The 18,907-nt window shown below is 40.5% G+C and overlaps 1 pseudogene; it reads left to right on the top strand.

Moving 5' to 3' along the window:
• The first annotated feature begins 3,824 nt into the window (after nucleotides 1-3,824).
• On the top strand, nucleotides 3,825-4,931 carry LOC102811924 (annotated as a pseudogene).
• The last annotated feature ends 13,976 nt before the right edge of the window (nucleotides 4,932-18,907 follow it).

Below are 18,907 nucleotides of genomic sequence, written 5' to 3'. Positions count from 1 at the left end.
CTATGAGTTGGAACCGACTCGGCGGCACTTCACAACAACAACATATGTTCCAAGGGAGTATCATGGCTCTGTAGGGTATCCTGTGAACCACAAGATGGGAGGTATGAGCCCACCAGCCGCTTTATAAGAGAAAGATTAGGCTTTTTGCTCCCACAAAGATACAGCCTAGGAAACCCGATACAGGGTTGCTGTGAGTCAGAACATACTGGACAACACTTAACAACAACAAAGTTCCAAAACATAATTACTGTTGAAGTAAAGTTTATTTAAGAAATACGGGGTCCACAGAAAATAAAGAAACAAAGACTTTCTACCAGAGTTGACCGAGAAGGCTGGCACCCTGAATTTGGACTTACAACCCTCTAAGCTGTGAGAAAATAAATTTCTGTTTGTTAAAGCTATCTACCGTGGCATTTCTGTTATAGTAGCCCTAGATAACTAAGACACTTAGTGAAACTATCCATTTTAATCCCAGAATATGTGATAAACATTAAAAAAAAAAATTTAAAAAATCAAACACTGCCACTGAGTTGATTCCAACTTAATAGAGACCTTACAGGACAGAGCAGAACTGCTCCTTAGGGCTTCCAAGACTGTAAATCCTTATGGGAGGAGACAGTCTCAAGAGTGGCTGGTAGGAATGGGAAAAAATCTTTTGCAACAACCTATCAGATAAGGGACTAATTTCTAAAATCTATAGGAAATTATAACACCTCTATAAGAAAAAGACAAATAACCCAATTGAAAAATGGGCATAGGACATAAACTGACACTTCACTAAGGAAGATATTCAGGCAGCCAACAAACAAACACATGAAGAAATATTCACGATCATTAGCCATTAGAGAGATGCAAATCAAAACTACCATGAGATATCATCTTACATCAGCAGTAACAGTGAAACTCACAAAAGCAGAGAACAATGATGGCATTGCTGGTGGGAATTTAAAATGGTTCAACCACTCTGGAAAACAGTAAGGCGCTTCCTCAGAAAGTTGGAAATAGAAATACCTTATGATCCAGCAATTCCTCTACTTGTATCCAAAAGAAATATGAGCCAGTACATGAATAGATATATGCACACCAATGTTTTTCGCAGGACTATTCACAATAGCAACAAGATGGAGACAGCCTAAGTGCATGGAGACAGCCTAAGTGCCCATAAATGGAAGAATGGATAAACAAACTTTGGTACATCCCACACAACGGAATAGTATGCTATCTTGAAGAATAACAACGAAGCGGCAAACCACTGCATAACATCAATGAATCTTGAGGATATTATGCTTTGTGAAATTAGTCAGTCACAAAGGGACAATTAATGCATAAGACAATTATTGTAAAAGCTTAAGAAAAGACACCCATACTAAAAAGAAAAAAAAGAAAAAAAAAACCTCTTTGTTGGTTACCAGGGGTGGGAGGGAGGGAACGGTAGAGCACACATTAGGGGACAGATACATCATAGTTTAGTTGTTGGGGAGGACAGTGCACAAAAAGAGAAAAAGGGATGGAAGATAAGGCAGATAGGGGAACACTCAGGCAGGTTTGCATGGGCTAAATGGGACACAGGTAAACAGTGATATACGCTCAACCTTGGAACAACAGGGCTCCGTGACACAGGAATAAAGACATAGTCTGAATGGGTAAAAGAGGGAAAATAATGTTAAGATGCTTGACTGTCTAATGAATATTGCTTTCCCCTAACTACTATTGTAAAATAGACACGAGTGGGAAAGAAAAGAATATCAGGAAACATGATTACAGAAAGCTTGTAAGCCTGTCTTCAGTTTGTAACTGACTGAATACCTTAAAGGGGTTCTAGAACTTGCGCAGTGAAATAGGCTTCTTGCGGAGCCTTTGTAGTATACAGGACCTTAGGTGGAATCACCATCCAGAACCTTCTAAGGTAGGACATTCAGACAAGCAGACGAGCCTGGAGCAGCTAGAGGATAAAGATACTTCTTGAAAGAAAGACCAGCAGGAAAAATCAAAAACAAAAATGGCAGTATGATTGGCTACTACAAGAACAAGTAAGTTGTTTGCCAGGGAGCCATCAAGGCAAGCAATCAAGTTCCTTCAGGACAAACCCCACTCCAAGACTGAAACTCAAAGGGAACATACAAACAAGTGACCACGTTGGTCTACCGATAAGTGGAAGAAGGAGAAAGGCAGCAATGAAGATATGGGCTGAGTTTGATCACGTTCCATAGACGCCCATCGACCTGGAAATGAGAGGGAGAAGAGGAAGGGCTGGTTAGTTTGAAGTATGGTGAGACCTGGGAACTCCTGAGCCCATGAACAAGGACCTAGCCATAGAGGGTAGGTAGAGCTGAGAATGAAGCAAGAAGCTGATATGAAGTGAGGGGAGATGCACAGGAATGTCCAAGCTTGCAGATAGTACCCATCTGACCAAGCTTCAATGGCCTGATGATCAGAACTTGACTAGAGGAAGATAAAGAAATTTGATGAAGGAAGCAAATGTAAATTGCTACAATTTGATAAACTTGACCTATACTTATGGATGTAGTAGCTCAAAATACCAACTGAGGCAATTTACATCAAGGATCAAACCTATCGAACCTATCCCCTCTGTACACGGGGTTGATAGGGACAGGCGACTTAGACACTAGCTACCTAAAATGGGGGGCTATAAAGGCACGAAGTGACTGGCTTACAAGTTTTCAAGAGGGAGTTTAGTTTCAGAGTGTGTGGGGGAAGGTAGAATCCCCACTGAATACTTTTCATCTTGTCTGGATGGGTCTGGTGAAAGGAGATGGGAATAAGATTCTAAAGATTCAAAAGTAAAACTGTTAGCATGACTAACTGTGATTGTCAAAACTGTAAAAGTAGAAGTTTTGTAACACAAAGGGGAGAGTGGTTAATCTTACATTCCAGGAACAAAGGACCCTGAGACCATCAAGGGAGAAGAGCATGTGCAGAATGTGGGACCTTATCCAGAAAAGTGGTGACACCAGAGATGGAGACAGAGATGATGGCATGAAGAGATTGAGCAACTGAGGACTCTAGACTCTAGACTCATGAAAAGAGAAAGGCTGTGTGCCAGGAGGCAGGCTTGCAGAATGTACCCTTTGGTTGTTTAAATTATTATAAATTCCTGAGAGTTTTTGTGTACATGAAAAAAAAAAAAAGGTAAGGAAGAGAAGCAAGCACTGTTGAATGATGATACACAAAGGGGATTGTAATCATTCCAATGGAACAAAATACGACAGATAGGATGAGTGCAAAAACAATGTTTTCCCATGTAAACTATCACTCAATTCACAATAAAATATTTAGAAAACAAGGCCAGCATTATTTGTGTAAAAATACAGTACACTGCTCAGGTTTAAAAAAAAAAAGGAAGAGTGGCTGATGGGCTTGAGCTGCTGACCTTGTAGTTAATACTCCAACACCAAGCCCTTAGCGCCACCACGGCTCTCTGTGATAAGTGTAGTTGCAAATTAATCTTTACTAATTTATGTAATATTTTATTATATAGTCTGAATGCAGAATCAAACATAATTATTAGTAAATGCTCTGAGGGAACCCACTTGCCTTGATGGCACCCAGGTGACCAGCTTGCTTGTTCTTGTAGTAGTCAATTGGACTACCATTATTGTTTTTGATTTCCACCTATAGTCTTATGCAATGCAAAGGCTCCAAAAGAAGCCTCCTTCTCTGGTCAAGTTGTAGTCCCATTTTAGGTATTCCAATCAGTTATAGGCAAAAGACCCTTGCCAGAGCAGCTGCCTCAAGTGTGGGATGGCTACAGAGCTGAGTGGAGCTGGCCTGAGGCTCCTGGTATTGACTCTCAGGTCTGAAACATGGCCCAGGGTCCTGGCCTCTTAGGCTAGCCTGTATCCGATAGTCGCCTTGCCCAAGAGAAGGAAGTAACTCAAGTTTCACGCCCTCAACATTTACTCTGATTGAGTGGCCCTAGTGGATTATGCCAACTCAGATCTGGCCATCATGAAGTCTGGACAGATCAAGAAAGTTGTCACCAATGCTGTCCAGCAGGAAGTAAAATCTCTCGGTGATTTGGAAGCTTCCAGGTTCCTGCAAAGGAAAGTCTTTCTGCGTTTGGTGAGACGAGTCACACTGACAGCAGTGATGAGATGGATGTTCAAGAGGAGATCATTTATGAGAGAACAGTCTTCAGAAAAAGAAAAACAAGAAACACAAAGACCTGGACAAGGCTAGAGAAAAATATCACATGGATACTTGGTTCTTGCTGGCCTCCTACACCAATTCTGAGGATACTGTGAATTCTTCCCTGACTTGTAAAGGCCTGGACTGTCATTTGTACTGCTGCCTTTTTGACCAGGTTGTACCAAAGGCACTACACACTGGATATCTCTCTGTCTTTGTGCCTGCAATAAGAATCAATGGAGAAGCTGTGTTGTATGATCTGATCTCTATATCATATGTCTGAGCAATCTGCTACTCAAATCTCCAAGAATCTAGCCATTCCAGAAAGCACTTCCAGCACAGTATAAAGAATCCCAAATGAGTGCCTTTATGGTACAAAAAGATTATTTGGAATAGACAGGAACAAATGTGGAAATCCCACTTCAAGTTCAGAAAACAGCCCCTTAGGTTAAAGATCAAGTATCAATATGAAGATGTTCACAGCAACCCAGACCTGTTGCCTACTGCAGGTCACCACTCTCAATTTCATCTTTATTCCAATTGTCATGGGAACAGTATTTACCCTGTTTACTATCAGCATGAACACAGACATGAGGTAGCATCAAGTGAGACTTGTGTTCTAGGATTCTCCCATCTATGGTGGTGAGAAACTATACAGTGAAAAGAGTGTGCAAGTCATCCTTGACCCAGTGCACAGCGTTCAGCTCTTTGCCTGGTAGCACCCTCAGTATCTGTTCTTCCTGAGAGCACAGTTACTGCTTCACACTCGGGGCCTGTCCTGAGCTAAGCCTGTCCATTAGTAATCAGATTCCAGTTTGGCAGCTGGCTGTGTATCTGGTCAGTAATGTATATGGCTCTTAAGATTCCAGGAGCTTCTGCTTAGGGAGGGAGTGGGGTTAAATCAAGAGAAAAAACTATGATTTATAAACATATTTTCAGGTACAAGTTTTCATTTGAAAGGATAAACTTGGGCCTATTTTCTACATTAAAACCCCATTTGGTGCTGTTGAGTTTGTTGTTCTTTATTCTTTTATCCCAGTGAAAATGGTCTTGCTCTAGGGAACAATTAAATTCTTGACTCTTCAAATAAGGAAGTTTCAGCATTCCCTTACAGATCAGAAGCCTAAAATTGTTGCTACTGCTGCTTCCAATTTAGCTGCTCATCAACTCCAAGTGATTCTCCCTACGCCTGTCTCCAAAAATAAAGTAGGTTTAGAATTTTCAGAATCTTAAATAAATAAAGCAGGGTATAGAATGATGCTACATGACATTGTTTAAGTAGGAATTTTAAACACCCCAAACAACACATTGTATGTGGATGTACACATTAATTGCAAAAGTATGTTAATTACAGCCTGGAAAGTTATGTACTTTGAATGCTTCCTCAAAGGAAAGAGGAAATGGGATCAGAGTGATTGGACAGAAAATTTCAGCTATATCAACAATGTGGTTTGTTTTTGTTTTTTTTAAAGTCTCAAGAAAAAATACAGATTGTAATAAATTTTCTCTGTCCTGCTGTTATTTTAATAATACCCGAAGTATACCCACCCACTGCTATCTTGTCAATTCTGACTCATAGTGACTTTGTATAGGGGTTCTAAGGCTGTAAATTTTTACAGGAGCAGAAAGCCTCATCACTCTCCTATGGGCTGGTGGGGATGAATTGCCGACCTTGTAGTTAGCAACACAGCACAGCGCTTACCTACAGCACCATCAGAATTCCTTCTAAAGTACATAAAATATTTAATAAGAATTATTGCATATACACAAAAGCTAACAATTTTTGACAAAGCTGTGGCATATTCCCTATAATTAAATACAACACTAACAAAACACAAGACCCTAGTATTCTAGTTACTTGCTTTTACTCAGTTAATTCACTGTAATTGCAATATCACTCTTTCATTCCTTTGACAGATTTATTGACAGTCAGCTATTTCAGATATATCAACAATTTCATTCTACTTGGATCAGCAATAAAAATCCAAGGAAGTAGCAGCCAAGAAATCAAAGGATGTACTACACTGAGAAAATCTGTTATAAAAAACTCTTGATGGGTTGATGGTTATATGCCGTGGAGTCAGTTCCGACTCATAGCGACCTGGTTTCCGAGGCTGTAAATCTGTACGGGATCAGAAAGCCTCATCTTTCTCTCGCAAAACAGCTGGTAGTTTCGAACTGCTGACCTTGTGGTTTGCAGCCCGATTTGTAACCACTACGCGCTACCAGAGCTCCTTATAAAAGGCTCTTACCACCCCCTCCACACACAGAGTAGACAGGGATGGGCAACTTGGACATTGGCTACCCAAAATGAGGGGCGGGGGACTACAAAGGCAAGAAGTGACTGTCTTACAAGCTTTCAAGAAGGAACCTAGATCCAGAGGGCCTGGAGGAAGGTAGAATCTCCAGTGAGTAGTATTCAATCTGACTAGGCGGGGCTGACGCAATGAAATGCAGAGGGGTCTCTTGTGATACAAGAGATAATGTATCACATTATAATAGTGAATAATTGTTATCAGGACTGATTGTGAGGGTCGGAAATGTAAAGGTAGACGTTTTATAGAAGGAGGGGAGTGATTAACTTTTCAGTCTAGGAGCGGAGGTCCCTAGGACCATCAAGGGAGAAGAGCAGAGAGCAGGACCCTACCCAGAGAAGCAGTGATGCCTGAAATGGAGCCAGAGATGATGACGTGGAGCGATGGAGCAGCTGGAGACTTTAGATCCAGAGAGGGAGAGCGATTATGTGCTGAAGACCTTGGGGGTACGGGGGAAGGATTGCATGGAGGGGATTGTAACCATGGCAATGAGATGATACACGATAGAATGAATGTAAAACTAATGTTCTCCCATGTAAACTATCACATAATTCACAATAAAATATTTAAGAAAAAGAAAAAATAAATAAATAAATAAAAACAATGGGGGAAAAAAAAAAAAGCTCTTACAAGTTTCATAAAGCAAAGATGTCATTCTGATAACTAAGACGTGCCTGATCCAAATCGTGACAAACACATACAAAAGCTGAACAATAAAAAAGGAAAACATAAGATTTTTAAATTGATAAATTCAAAAATTGTGTTATTAGTAAAGAATACTAAATATAATCACAAATCAAATAAATCACTCTAAGAAGAAAATACAATCAGAATGCTCCTTAGATACAAGGATGGCAAAGCTTCATCTTGCTTACTTCCAACACAAAATCAAGAAAGACCAATCATTAGAAAATGACATCAGTTTGGAAGAAGGTACGTGAAAACAAGAGAAACCCTCAATAAGATGGACTGACACAACAGCCACTACAATGGACTTAAACATATCTACAATCATGAAGATGGCACAGTACGAAGCAACATTTCATTTTGTTATACATAAAGTTACCATGATTCAGATGACTTGACAGCAACTAACAAGGGTCAGATTATCCAAAAAACAAGGTAATTATGAGTTTACTTCATAAACTATAGTGAATAATCTCACATTTTTCACCACATCAAACTTTATGCTTCTAGCTATGGTTGGCATGTGTCTCTCTTCCAGGCCCAGCATCTTCCTATAGAATCAGTCTCTTTCCAAACTTAAAATCCCTGACAGAGTACCCAGTAAACAAGGTAAAACACATGTGAAATTGTTCACTACAGATTAGTAAGTAAGATCAAGTAAACCCGTGTTTACCTTGCTTATTGGATAATCCACTAGACAACAGGGATTCTTAGCTACTCCAATTTCTCCTCTAACACTCCACACCCAAGGAAAGAAGGCACGGATGCTTTCACTGCTGGTCTTATAGTTATGAGAGATGAGTATGGAAAACAGCTTCAAGAAGATGAACATGAGAAAAGATACAAACGAAGTCTGTGGCCCACAGGTCGGGAATCAATAGTAAGAGAAAACCAAGCTTTCCATGGAAACAAAGGCTTTCAATAATTTGACCTCAATTTGTCCTCATTTTCTTTTCTTTTCTTTTTTTTAAGGTTTTTATTGTGGATTGAGTGAACATTTACAGGGCAATTCATCAGTTTTACATTCAACAAATCATTCACCTTGTTTCATTACAATGATTATAATTCCCTCCATGTATCATCAGTTAACAGCAGCTCTCTCTGTTCACTTTAGCTCTTTTTTTTAAACACTTAGGCATATATAATAATTTATACCACCACAAGGGCACATTCTGCAAGTCTGCCTCTTGGCCACCAGCTCTCAGTCCCTCTCTTCCCATGAATCTAGAGTCCTCAGCTGCTCCCTCTCTCTCCAGGTCCTCATCTCTGGTATCGCTGCCTCATCCCCATCACACTTCAGAGTTATAACAATTTATTTATATAACCTAAGTGTGTCCCATGGAGTCCTGGTGTGGTGCTGCAGGTTAATGCGCTGGACTGCAAGGTGGGTTTGAATCGCAAGGTTGGCGGTTCAAGTTCACCAGTCACTCCTCAAAAACTCTATACAAGGTTGCTATGAGTCGGAACCAACTCGACGGCACTTAACAATACATTCCTGTCCCATAGTTGTTGTTAAGTGCCATCAAGTCGGTTCTGACCCATAGCAACCCTGTACAGGGTTTCTGAGGCTGTAAATCTTTATGAGAGTAGAAACCCTCATCTTTTTCCCGCGAAGTGGCTGGTAGTTTCGAACTGCTGACCTTAAGGTTCGCAGCCCAATTCGTAACCACGACGCTATCAGAGCTCCTTTGTCCCATAGTAGGTATTTAATAAATAACGGCAGCTATTATCATTGCTGGAAGTCCTGATGTGGGGCTATTAGGATAAGCAGTGATGGATTACCTATTTCCTCATTTGTGCTTCCTGGGATCTCACCTGTACCCATGTTCTTATCTTAAGGTCAGCTTTCTAGACTGCTGTTGCTGCTGCTGTGTGCCGTGGAGTCGGTTCCGACTCATAGCAACCCTGTACGGGTTTCCGAGGCTGCAAATCTTTACGGGAGCAGAATGCCTCATAGGTCTCCCATGGAACAGGTGGTAGTTTCGAACTGCTGACCTTGCAGTTCACAGCTCAAATTGTAACCACTACAGTACCAGAGCTCCTTTCTAGACTGATAGTGGACTGCTAACCACAAGGTCGGAGTCCTGCTGTAGTGCTGTGGGTTAATGCGTGAGGCTACAACGCCATTTGAACTGCAAAGTCGGCGGTTCAAGCTCACCAGTGGCTCCTTGGGAACCCCACACAGGGTTGCTATGGGTCAGAACCAACCTGACGGCACTTAACCACCACCAGGTCAGCGGTTCAAAACCACAAGCCACTCCTTGGAAACACTATACAGAGTTGCTATGAGTCATAACCAACTTAACAGCACTTAAAAACATTATTATTGCTTAGGAGACCTGGTGGCATAGTAGGTTAAGCAATGAACTGCTAAACGCAAGGTCAACAGTTCAAACCCACTAGCTGCTCTGTGGAGAAAGATAAGGTGTCTTATCCTGCAAAGATTGATAGTCTGAGAAACCTTAAGAAGCAATTCTACTCTATCCTATAGGATCACTGTGAGTCGTCACTGACTCAATGACATGTCACTATGAGTCGTCATCGACTCAATGACAGTGGGTCTGAGTTTTTGTTGTTTTTAATATTATTGCTGTATTAACTTTAGAGTTCTTGTTTCTTGAGAATAAAGATCGTATCTTGAGTCAAGGTTTTTCAACCTCCAGAACCTCAGTAGCTTGCTCAGCCCTAGCCAATGCAACTGGAAATAGTTAAGATCTTTCAGGTGCAATGTCGATCAGTTATTGCTGGGAGCAGGTGAAAAACACCCCAGTTTTACTTTCATTTATTTGAGGGCAATTCTGAGGCAGGTCTACAAGTATTTCGCAGGATTAACTGCCAGGTGTCCATCCACTATTGATTTCTCTCCCTCTCCGATGCAGTTCAGGTCGGAGGATAGCAAAAAATGTTTTGCACTTGACTGTTACTAACCTAACCTAAAGGCAGTTCAAACCCAGCCAGCAGCACCACAGAAGAAATCTGCTTCCATAAAGACTATTATTGTTGTTAGGTGCCATCAAGTTGGTTTTGACTCATAGCAACCCAGTGTAGGGTTTCTGAGTATCGGCTGGTGGGTTTGAACCACCAACCTTGATGTTAACAGTCCAGTGCTTATCGAACAGGATCACACCAGGATCCTTAAAGATATGTAAAGACTACAACAAAGGAAATCCTAGAAGTAGTTTTACTCTATAACACAGGGGGTCAAAATCAACTCAACAACTGGTTGGTTTGATTTGAGATTCACTTTACCTACTCTGAAGGAGCCCTGGTGGCACTACAGGATGAGTGCTAGACCTCTAACTATAAGGTCAGTAGTTCAACTCCACCAGCAAATCTGTGGGTGAAAGATGAGGCTGTCTGCTCCTGTAAAGATTTTACAGCCTCAATAAGAGTCAGAATCAACTGGATGGTAGTGGGTTTAGGTGGGTTACCTACTTCCCCATTTAAGCTTCCAGGGATCTCACTTGCACTCATGTCCTTATTTCAAGGTCTGATTTCTAAATACTACTTCAAAGAAAGCACAAGGGCAACAATAGACTTGCTGCCAAGATTTGGTTTTACCTAGAGCCACTCAAGTGATCTTTGGTCTCAATCTTCTTCCAATTACACCTCATTCAGCATTCACGTGGATCACATACCTCTTCTGATCAAACACTTTCATCAATGTCGTTCGTAATTTGGCCCTAGTTTATCTCCTACTACTACTAACTTACACTGTTCATTGCTGTCTGCGCACCTCCATTCTGGTGACAAGAGGGGATGGCTGAACGAATGGACACCCCACCCCCTCCCCTGGAGAGGTCTACTACGCATGCGCACAGATCTCCTTGAAATTTAAAGTTTGACAGTTTCCATTTAAAACAGCCACTTGTCTGTCACTTTGTCATACTGTGGTGGCTTGTGAATTGCTGTGATTCTGGAAACTATGCCACCAGTATTTTAAATACCAGCAGGGTCACCCATGGTGGACAGGTTTCAGATGAGCTTCCAGACAAAAACAGACTAGGAAGGAGTGACGAACTACTTCTGAATATTCAGTTACTGAAAACCTTATGTATAGCAGAGAAACACTGTCAAATGTAGTGCCGGAAAATGAGCCCCTCAGGTTGGAAGTCACTCAGAATGCGACTAGGCAAGAGCTGCCTCCTCAAAGTAGAGTTGACTGTGATAACGCGAATGAAGTAAAGTCTGTGGGAGAAAAGCCGCAGGACCTTCATTTGTTGATGGGGCACAACTCAAAACGAAGAGAACAGCTGTAAACAGCCATTGAAAATCAGAACATGGAATGTACAAAGTATGAATCTGGGAAAACTGGAAGTTGTCAAAAATGAAATAGAATGCATAAACATTGATATCTTAAGCATTAGTGAACTGAAATGGACTGCTATTGGCCATTTTGATTCTGACAACCACATGGTTTACTATGCCAGAATGAAAAATGGAAGAGGAATAATGTTGCATTCATCGTCAAAAAGAACATATCCAGATCAGTCATGAGGTACAACGCTGTCTGTGACATGATAATATCCATGTGCTTACAGGGAAGCCCAGTTAATCCCACCATTATTCAAATTTGCACACCAACCACTAAAGCCAGTGAGAATGAAATAGAATTCTATCAACTTCTTCAATGTGAAATTGATCAAACATGCAATCAAGATGTATTGATCATTACCGGTGATTGGAATGCAAATGTTGGGAGAAAATGGGAAGGATCAGTAGTTGAAAAATATGGCCTTGGTTATAGAAACGATGCTGGAGATCGCATGATAGAATTCTGCAAAGCCAGTGATTTGTTCATTTCAAATGCTTTCTTCAGACAGCATAACAGACAACTATACACATGGACCTCACCAGATGGAATACATAGAAATCAAACTGACTACATCTGTGGAAAGAGACAATGGAAAAGCTCCATATCATCAGTGAAAACAAGGCCAGGGACAGACTGTGGAACAGTCCATCAATTAGTCATATGCAAATTCAAACTGAAGATGAAGAAAATGAAAACAAGCCCACAAGAGCCAAAATATGACCTTGAATATATCCCACTTGAATTTAGAGATCATCTGAAGAACACATTTCATACATTAAACACTAAAGACCGAAGACCAGAAGAGTTGTGGGATGACATCTGGAAAATCATACATGAAGAAAGCAAAACGTCATTGAGAAGACAAGAAAGAAGGAAAAGATCAAAATGGATGTCAGAAGAAACACTGAAACTTGCTCTCCAGCACAGAGATGCTAAAGCAAATGGAAGAAATAGGAGGTCCAAGAGCTGAACAAAAATTTCAAGGATAAGCTCGAGAAGATAAAGCTAAATATTACAACAAAATGTGCAAAGACCTGGAATCAGAAAACCAAAAAGGAAGAAAACGCTCAGCATTTCTGAAGCTGGGGGAACTGAAGAAAAAAATTCAAGCCTCGACTTTCATTATTGAGAGATTCACTGGGCAAATTATTGAATGATGCAGAAAGCATCAAGAGAAGGTGGAAGGAATGCACAGAGTCACTGTACCAAAAGGAAATGGGTAATATTCAACCGTTTCAAGAGGTAGCATATGATCAAGAGCCAATGATACTGAAGGAGGAAGTCTAAGGTGCACTGAAGGAACTGATGGATTAAAAATTGAAATCTTTCAAGAAAGTGAGGAGGCACAGGAGGCACTCACTCATCTATGCCAAGAAATTTGGAAGACAACTATCTGGCTGACTGATTCGAAGAGATCCACATTTGTCCCCATTCCAAAGAGAGGTGACCCAACAGAATGCAGAACTCATCAGACAATCTCTTTGATATCCCACGAGTAAAGTTTTGCTAAAGGTAATACAGAAATGGCTGTAAGTATACATTGAAAGAGAACTTCCAGAGGTTCAAGCCGGATTCAGAAGAGGCCGTGGAATGAGGGATATCACTGCTGATGTCCAATGGATATTGGCTGAAAGCAGAGAATATCAGAAAGATATTTACCTATGCTTTATTGACTACACAAAGGCTTTCAATTGTGTGAATCATAAGAAGCTATGGACAACATTGCAAAATATGAGTATTCCGGAATACTTAATTGTGCTCATTAGGAATCTGTACATGGACGAAGAAGCAGTTGTTCTAACAGAACATGGGAACACTGAATGTTTTAAAAGTAAAAATGGTGTACGACAAGGTTTGTATTCTTTCACCATGCTGAGTCAACCTGTATGCTGAGCAAATAATCCGAGAAGCTGGATTCTATGAAGAAAAACGTGGCATCAGGATTGGAGGAAGACTCATGAACAAACTGCGATATGCAGATGATACAACCTTGCTTGCTGAAAGTGAAGAGGACTTAAACCATTTACTGATGAAGATCTAAGAGCACAGCCTTCGGTATGGATTACATGTCAATGTAAAGAAAACAAAAAATCCTCACCACTGGACCAATAGACAACATTCTTATCAGTGGAGAAAAGATTGAAGTTGTCAAGGACTTCATTCTTCTTGGATCAATTATCAACACTCATGGAAGCAGCAGTCAAGAAATCAAAGGACATATTGCTTTAGGCAAATCTGCTGCACAAGACCTTTTTAAAGTGTTGAAGGGCAAAGATGTCAGCTTGAGGACTAAGGGGCGCCTGACCCAAGCCATGGTATTTTCAATAACCTCATATGCATGCAAAAGCTGGACAATGAGTAAGGAAGACTGCAGTAGAATTGATGCTTCTGAGTTATGGTGTTGGAGGAGAATATTGAAAAGTGCCATAGGCTGCCAAAAGAACCAATAGATCTGTGTTGGAAGAAGTGCAGCCTGAGTGCTCCTTGGAGGCCAAGATGGCCAAACTTTGTCTCTCATACTTTGCGGACATATTTTCAGGAGGGACCAGTCCCTGGAGAAGAATATCATGTTTGGTAAGGTGGAGGGTAAGAGAAAAAGAGGAAGACCCCCAAAGAGATGGATTGGCCAAGTGGCAGCATCGATGGACTCAAGCGTGGCAACAGTTGTGATGTTGGCCCAGGATCGGCAGTGTTTCGTTCTGCTGTGCATAAGGTCGTTATGGGTCGGTACCAACTCGATGGCACCTAACTACAACTCAATTACAAAAACTATTATTACGAAATTGCTCTACTAAGTCTTTCTTAAATATAACTCCTACCTTCTGTTATATACTGAATTATGTCTCAAAAAAATGGGATGTAAATCCCAACCCCTATTTGCTTTAAATCCCATTTGTATGTTTCCTTTGTATGTTAAGAAGCTATATTAGTGCAGGCTGTATTATAGGCTATCACCCTTGAGACCCAAGAGTTGACTAGGCAGAGAAAGCAAGCCAAGATAGGAGACGATAGATGCTATGGCACACGAAGGTTAGCAAGGAATAGATGCTGATGAGACCTCCAGAATTGACAGAGAAAGAAAGTCTCCCCCTAGAGCCAGTTCCCTGAATTCAGACTTGCAGGCTCCTGAACTGTGACAAAATTAATTTCTGTTTATTAAAGTCACGAATTTGTGGTATTTCTGTTATGACAGCACTAGATTAACTACCACAGATTGAACTGTGTTCCCTGGGCTAGGTCATGATTCTCAGTTGTGTGGCAATTATACAGTAATGTAATACGGCAGTTATGTGATAATGATTCCTTATGAGTTGATCTGATGTGATAAACCATTAAAAGGATTAAAGATGAGATGCAATATCCTTAATCCCATCACAACCCTGATCTGATGTTGCATTTCCCAAGGTGTGGCCTGCAATATTTTGTATCTCTAAAAGATAAAAGAAGTGAGCAGAGAAAAAGGGATCACCAAGAAAGAAAAACTAGGAGCAGAGTATGTTCCTTTGACCTAGGATTCCTGTATTGTGAAGCTCCCAGATCTAGAAAAAGATTGATGCCAAGATACAGTGATCTCTCCAAGGAATGCTGGGTCTACAGATGCTGAAAGGAGATAAGACCCTTTCCCCAGAACTGACAAAAAGAGGAAGCATTCCCTTAGAGCCAGCACCCTAAATTTGGGCTTCTAGCCCTCTAAATTGTGAGAGAGTAAATTTTTGTTTGTTAAAGCCATTCACTTGTGATGTTTCTTTTATCATCACAAGACATCAATAGACAATGAAGATAATACCTAAAATACCTTTCCCGGAACCCGTTAACTTGTTTGTAATAGAAATGTTCCCTAAGAGCCATTCGTCTGTCAGTGTGTCGTTGTACAGGGGTGGCTTGCTGTGATGCTGGAAGCTATGCCACAGGTATAGCATCACAAGTTTCAGCTGAGTTAGAATACTTCTAAATTTTTGGTGGAGGTATTGGTGTGCTGTAGAGTCGTTTCTGACTCATATAGCAACCCTGCATAGTGTTTCCAGGAGCAGAAAATGTCATCTTTCTCCCACGGAACAACTGGTAATTTAGACTGCTGACCTTGAGGTTCGCATTCCGACTAGTAACCATTATACTACTAGTACTCCTTTCTGCATGTTTAGCTACTGAAAACATTATGAATAGCAGTGGAACACTGTCAGATAGATAGCGCCAGAATATCAAATATTGAAACATGATGAATATCACCAGAATATTGTCAGATACAGTGCTGGTGGGAAAGCAATCAAAATGCTGTCTGTGATAATATCCATACCTCTAGAAGGAATACTCTCAGTGTAAAGAAAACAAAAATTTTCACCACTGGACCAATAAACAATATTCTTATCAATGGAGAAAAGACTGAAGTTGTCAAGGACTTTGTTCTTCTTGGATCAATCATCAACACTCATGGAAGCAGCAGTCAAGAGATCAGGCGACGTATTGCATTAGGCAAATCTGCTGCACAAGATCTTTTTTTAAAATGTTTTATTGTGAATTATGTGATGGCTTACATGGAAGAACATTAGTTTTACATTCATCCTATCGTATATCATTTCATTGCCAGGGTTACAATGCCCTCCATGCATCAACCAACCAAAGGGTATACCCTCGTCATCAGCACAGAGCCCCTTTCCCTTTCTGGGTCTAAAGTCCTTAGCTGCTCCATCTCTCCACATCATCGTCTCTGCCTCCATCTCTGGAGTCACTGCTTCTCTGGGTAGGGTCCCGCTCTCCGCTTTTCTCCCTTGATGGTCCCAGGGACCTCCGCTCCTAGACTGCAAAATTAATTACTCCCCTTCTTGCTACAAAATGCACAAGACCTTTTTAAAGTGTTGAAAAGCAAAGATGTCAGCGTGAGGTCTAAGGTGCACCTGACTCAAACCATGTTATTTTCAATAACCTCATATGCATGCAAAAGCTGGACAGTGAATAAGGAAGACCAGAGAAGAATTGATGCTTTTGAGTTATGGTGCTAGAGGAGAATACAGAAAGTGCCATGGGCTGCCAAAAGAACAAACAGATCTGTGTTGGAAGAAGTGGAGCCAGAGTGCTCCTTAGAGGTCAGGATGGCCAAACTTCGTCTCTCATACTTCAAACATATTGTCAGGAGGGACCAGTCACTGGAGAAGGATACCATGTTTGGTAAAGTTGAGGATCAAAGAAAAAGAGGAAAACCCCCAGCAAGATGGATTGGCAAAGTGGAAACATCAATGGGCTCAAGCTTGGCAACAATTGTGAGGGTGGCCCAGGACCAGGCAATGTTTCGTTCTGTTGTACATAGGTTCGCTATGAGTCGGTACCAACTCGATGGCACCTAACAACAACAACAAGAAGGAATACCAGTTAATACCACTATTATTCAAATCTATGCACCAACCACTAATGACAGTGATTAGGAAATTGAAAAATTCAACCCACTTCTTCGGTCTTAAATTGATCAAACATGGAATCAAGATGTACTGATAATTACTGGTGATTGGAATGTAAACGTTGGAAACAAAGAGGAAGGATCAATAGTTGGGAAATAATGCAATGGTGATAGAAATGATGCTGGAGATCCTATGAAAAAAATTTCCAAGACCAATGACTTATTCATTACAAATACCTCTCTTAAATAACATAAAAGACGACTATACACATGTACGCCACCAGATGAAACACACAAAAATCAAACTGACTACATCTGTGGAAATATGGTGGAAAAGCGCCATATCATCAAGCAAAACAAGGCCAGGGGCAGACTGTGAACACACCTTCAATTCCTCATATGCAAGTTCAGGCTGAAGAAAATTTAAACAGGTCCAGAAGAGCTAAAATATGACCATGAACATATCCTACATAAATTTAGAGATCATCTCAAGAACATATTAGACACTGATGACCAAAGACCAGAAGAGTTGTGGGATGACATCAAAAACATCATACAGGAAGAAGCAAAAAGGTCATTAAGAAGACAAGAGAGAAGGAAAGACTAAAATGGGTGCTAGAAAAAAACTCTCTAACTTGCTCTTTAGCTTAGAGATGATTAAACAAATGGAAGAAATGAGCAAGTAAAAGAACTAAACGGAACATTACAAAAGGCAGCTTGAGAAGACAAAGTATTATAATGATATGTACTAAGCCCTGGAGTTAGAAAACCAAAAGGAACAAATATACTCAGCATTTCTCAAGCTAAAAGAACTGAAGAAACTTTAAGCCTCAATTGTAGTATTGAAGGATTCTATAAGCAAAATAATGAATGATGCAAAAAGCATCAAAAGAAGATGGAAGAAATATGCAGATTTGCTGTACCAAAAAGCAATGGCTGATGTTCTACCATTTCAAGAGGCAGTGTATGATAAAGAGTCAATGGTACCGAATGACAAGTCCAAGGTGCACTGAATGTACTGGCAAGGAACAAGGCTCCGGGAACTGATGGAATACAAATACAAATCTTTCAACAAACTAATTGCAGCACTGGAGGCACTCATTCATTGCCAAGATATGTGGAAGACAGCCACCCGGCCAATTAATTGAAAATGATCCATATTTGTGCCCATTCCAAAGAGAGGTGACCCAAAGAAAAGTGGGAATCATTGGACAATATCATTAATATCTCATATGCAAGTAAAATTTTGCTAAAGATAATTTTTAAATGGCTGCAACAGTACATTAGCAGAGAACTGACAGAGATTCAAGCTGATATCATTGCTGACCTCAGATGGATCTTGGTAGAGAATACCCAGAAGATGTTTACCTGTGCTTTAATGATTATGTAAACGCTTTTGATTACGTGGATCATTAAAAACTACGGACAATATTGCTGAGAACAAGTATTCCGTAATACTGAATTGTGCTCATGAATAACCTGTACATATACCTAGAGGCAGCCATTTGAATAGAACAAGGGGACGCTGAATGATTAAAAATCAGGAAAAGTGTGTGCTAGGGTTGTAGTATTCTCACCATACTTAATTCAAACTATATTTTGAGCAAATAATTCAAGAAGGTAGACTACATGAAGGAAGAATGTGTCATCAGAATTGGAGAAAGACTCATTAGCAACCTTTCTATGCAGATTATACAACTTTTCTTGCTGAAAAGGACTTAAAATACTTACTTAAGAGTATTTTAAGAGGACTTAAAATACTTATTGATGAAGATCGAGACCAGAGCCTTTAGAATAGGTTGCACCTCAATGTAAAGAAAACAAAAATTTTCACCATTGGAGTAATAACTAACATCATGATAAAAGGAGCTCTGGTAACATAGTGGTTACAAACCAAACTGCGAACCTTAAGGTCAGCAGTTTGAAACTACCAGCTGTTCCGCAGGAGAAAGATGAGGCTTTCTACTCCTGTAAAGATTTACAGCCTCGGAAACCCTGTACAGGGTCACTATGAGTCGGAACTGACTCCATGGCACATAACCACCACCACCA

This window comes from Chrysochloris asiatica, unplaced genomic scaffold, assembly GCF_000296735.1.
Source record: "Chrysochloris asiatica unplaced genomic scaffold, ChrAsi1.0 scaffold00002, whole genome shotgun sequence".
Classification (NCBI taxonomy): Eukaryota; Metazoa; Chordata; class Mammalia; order Afrosoricida; family Chrysochloridae; genus Chrysochloris; species Chrysochloris asiatica.
This window is presented reverse-complemented; position numbering and strand designations above follow the sequence as displayed.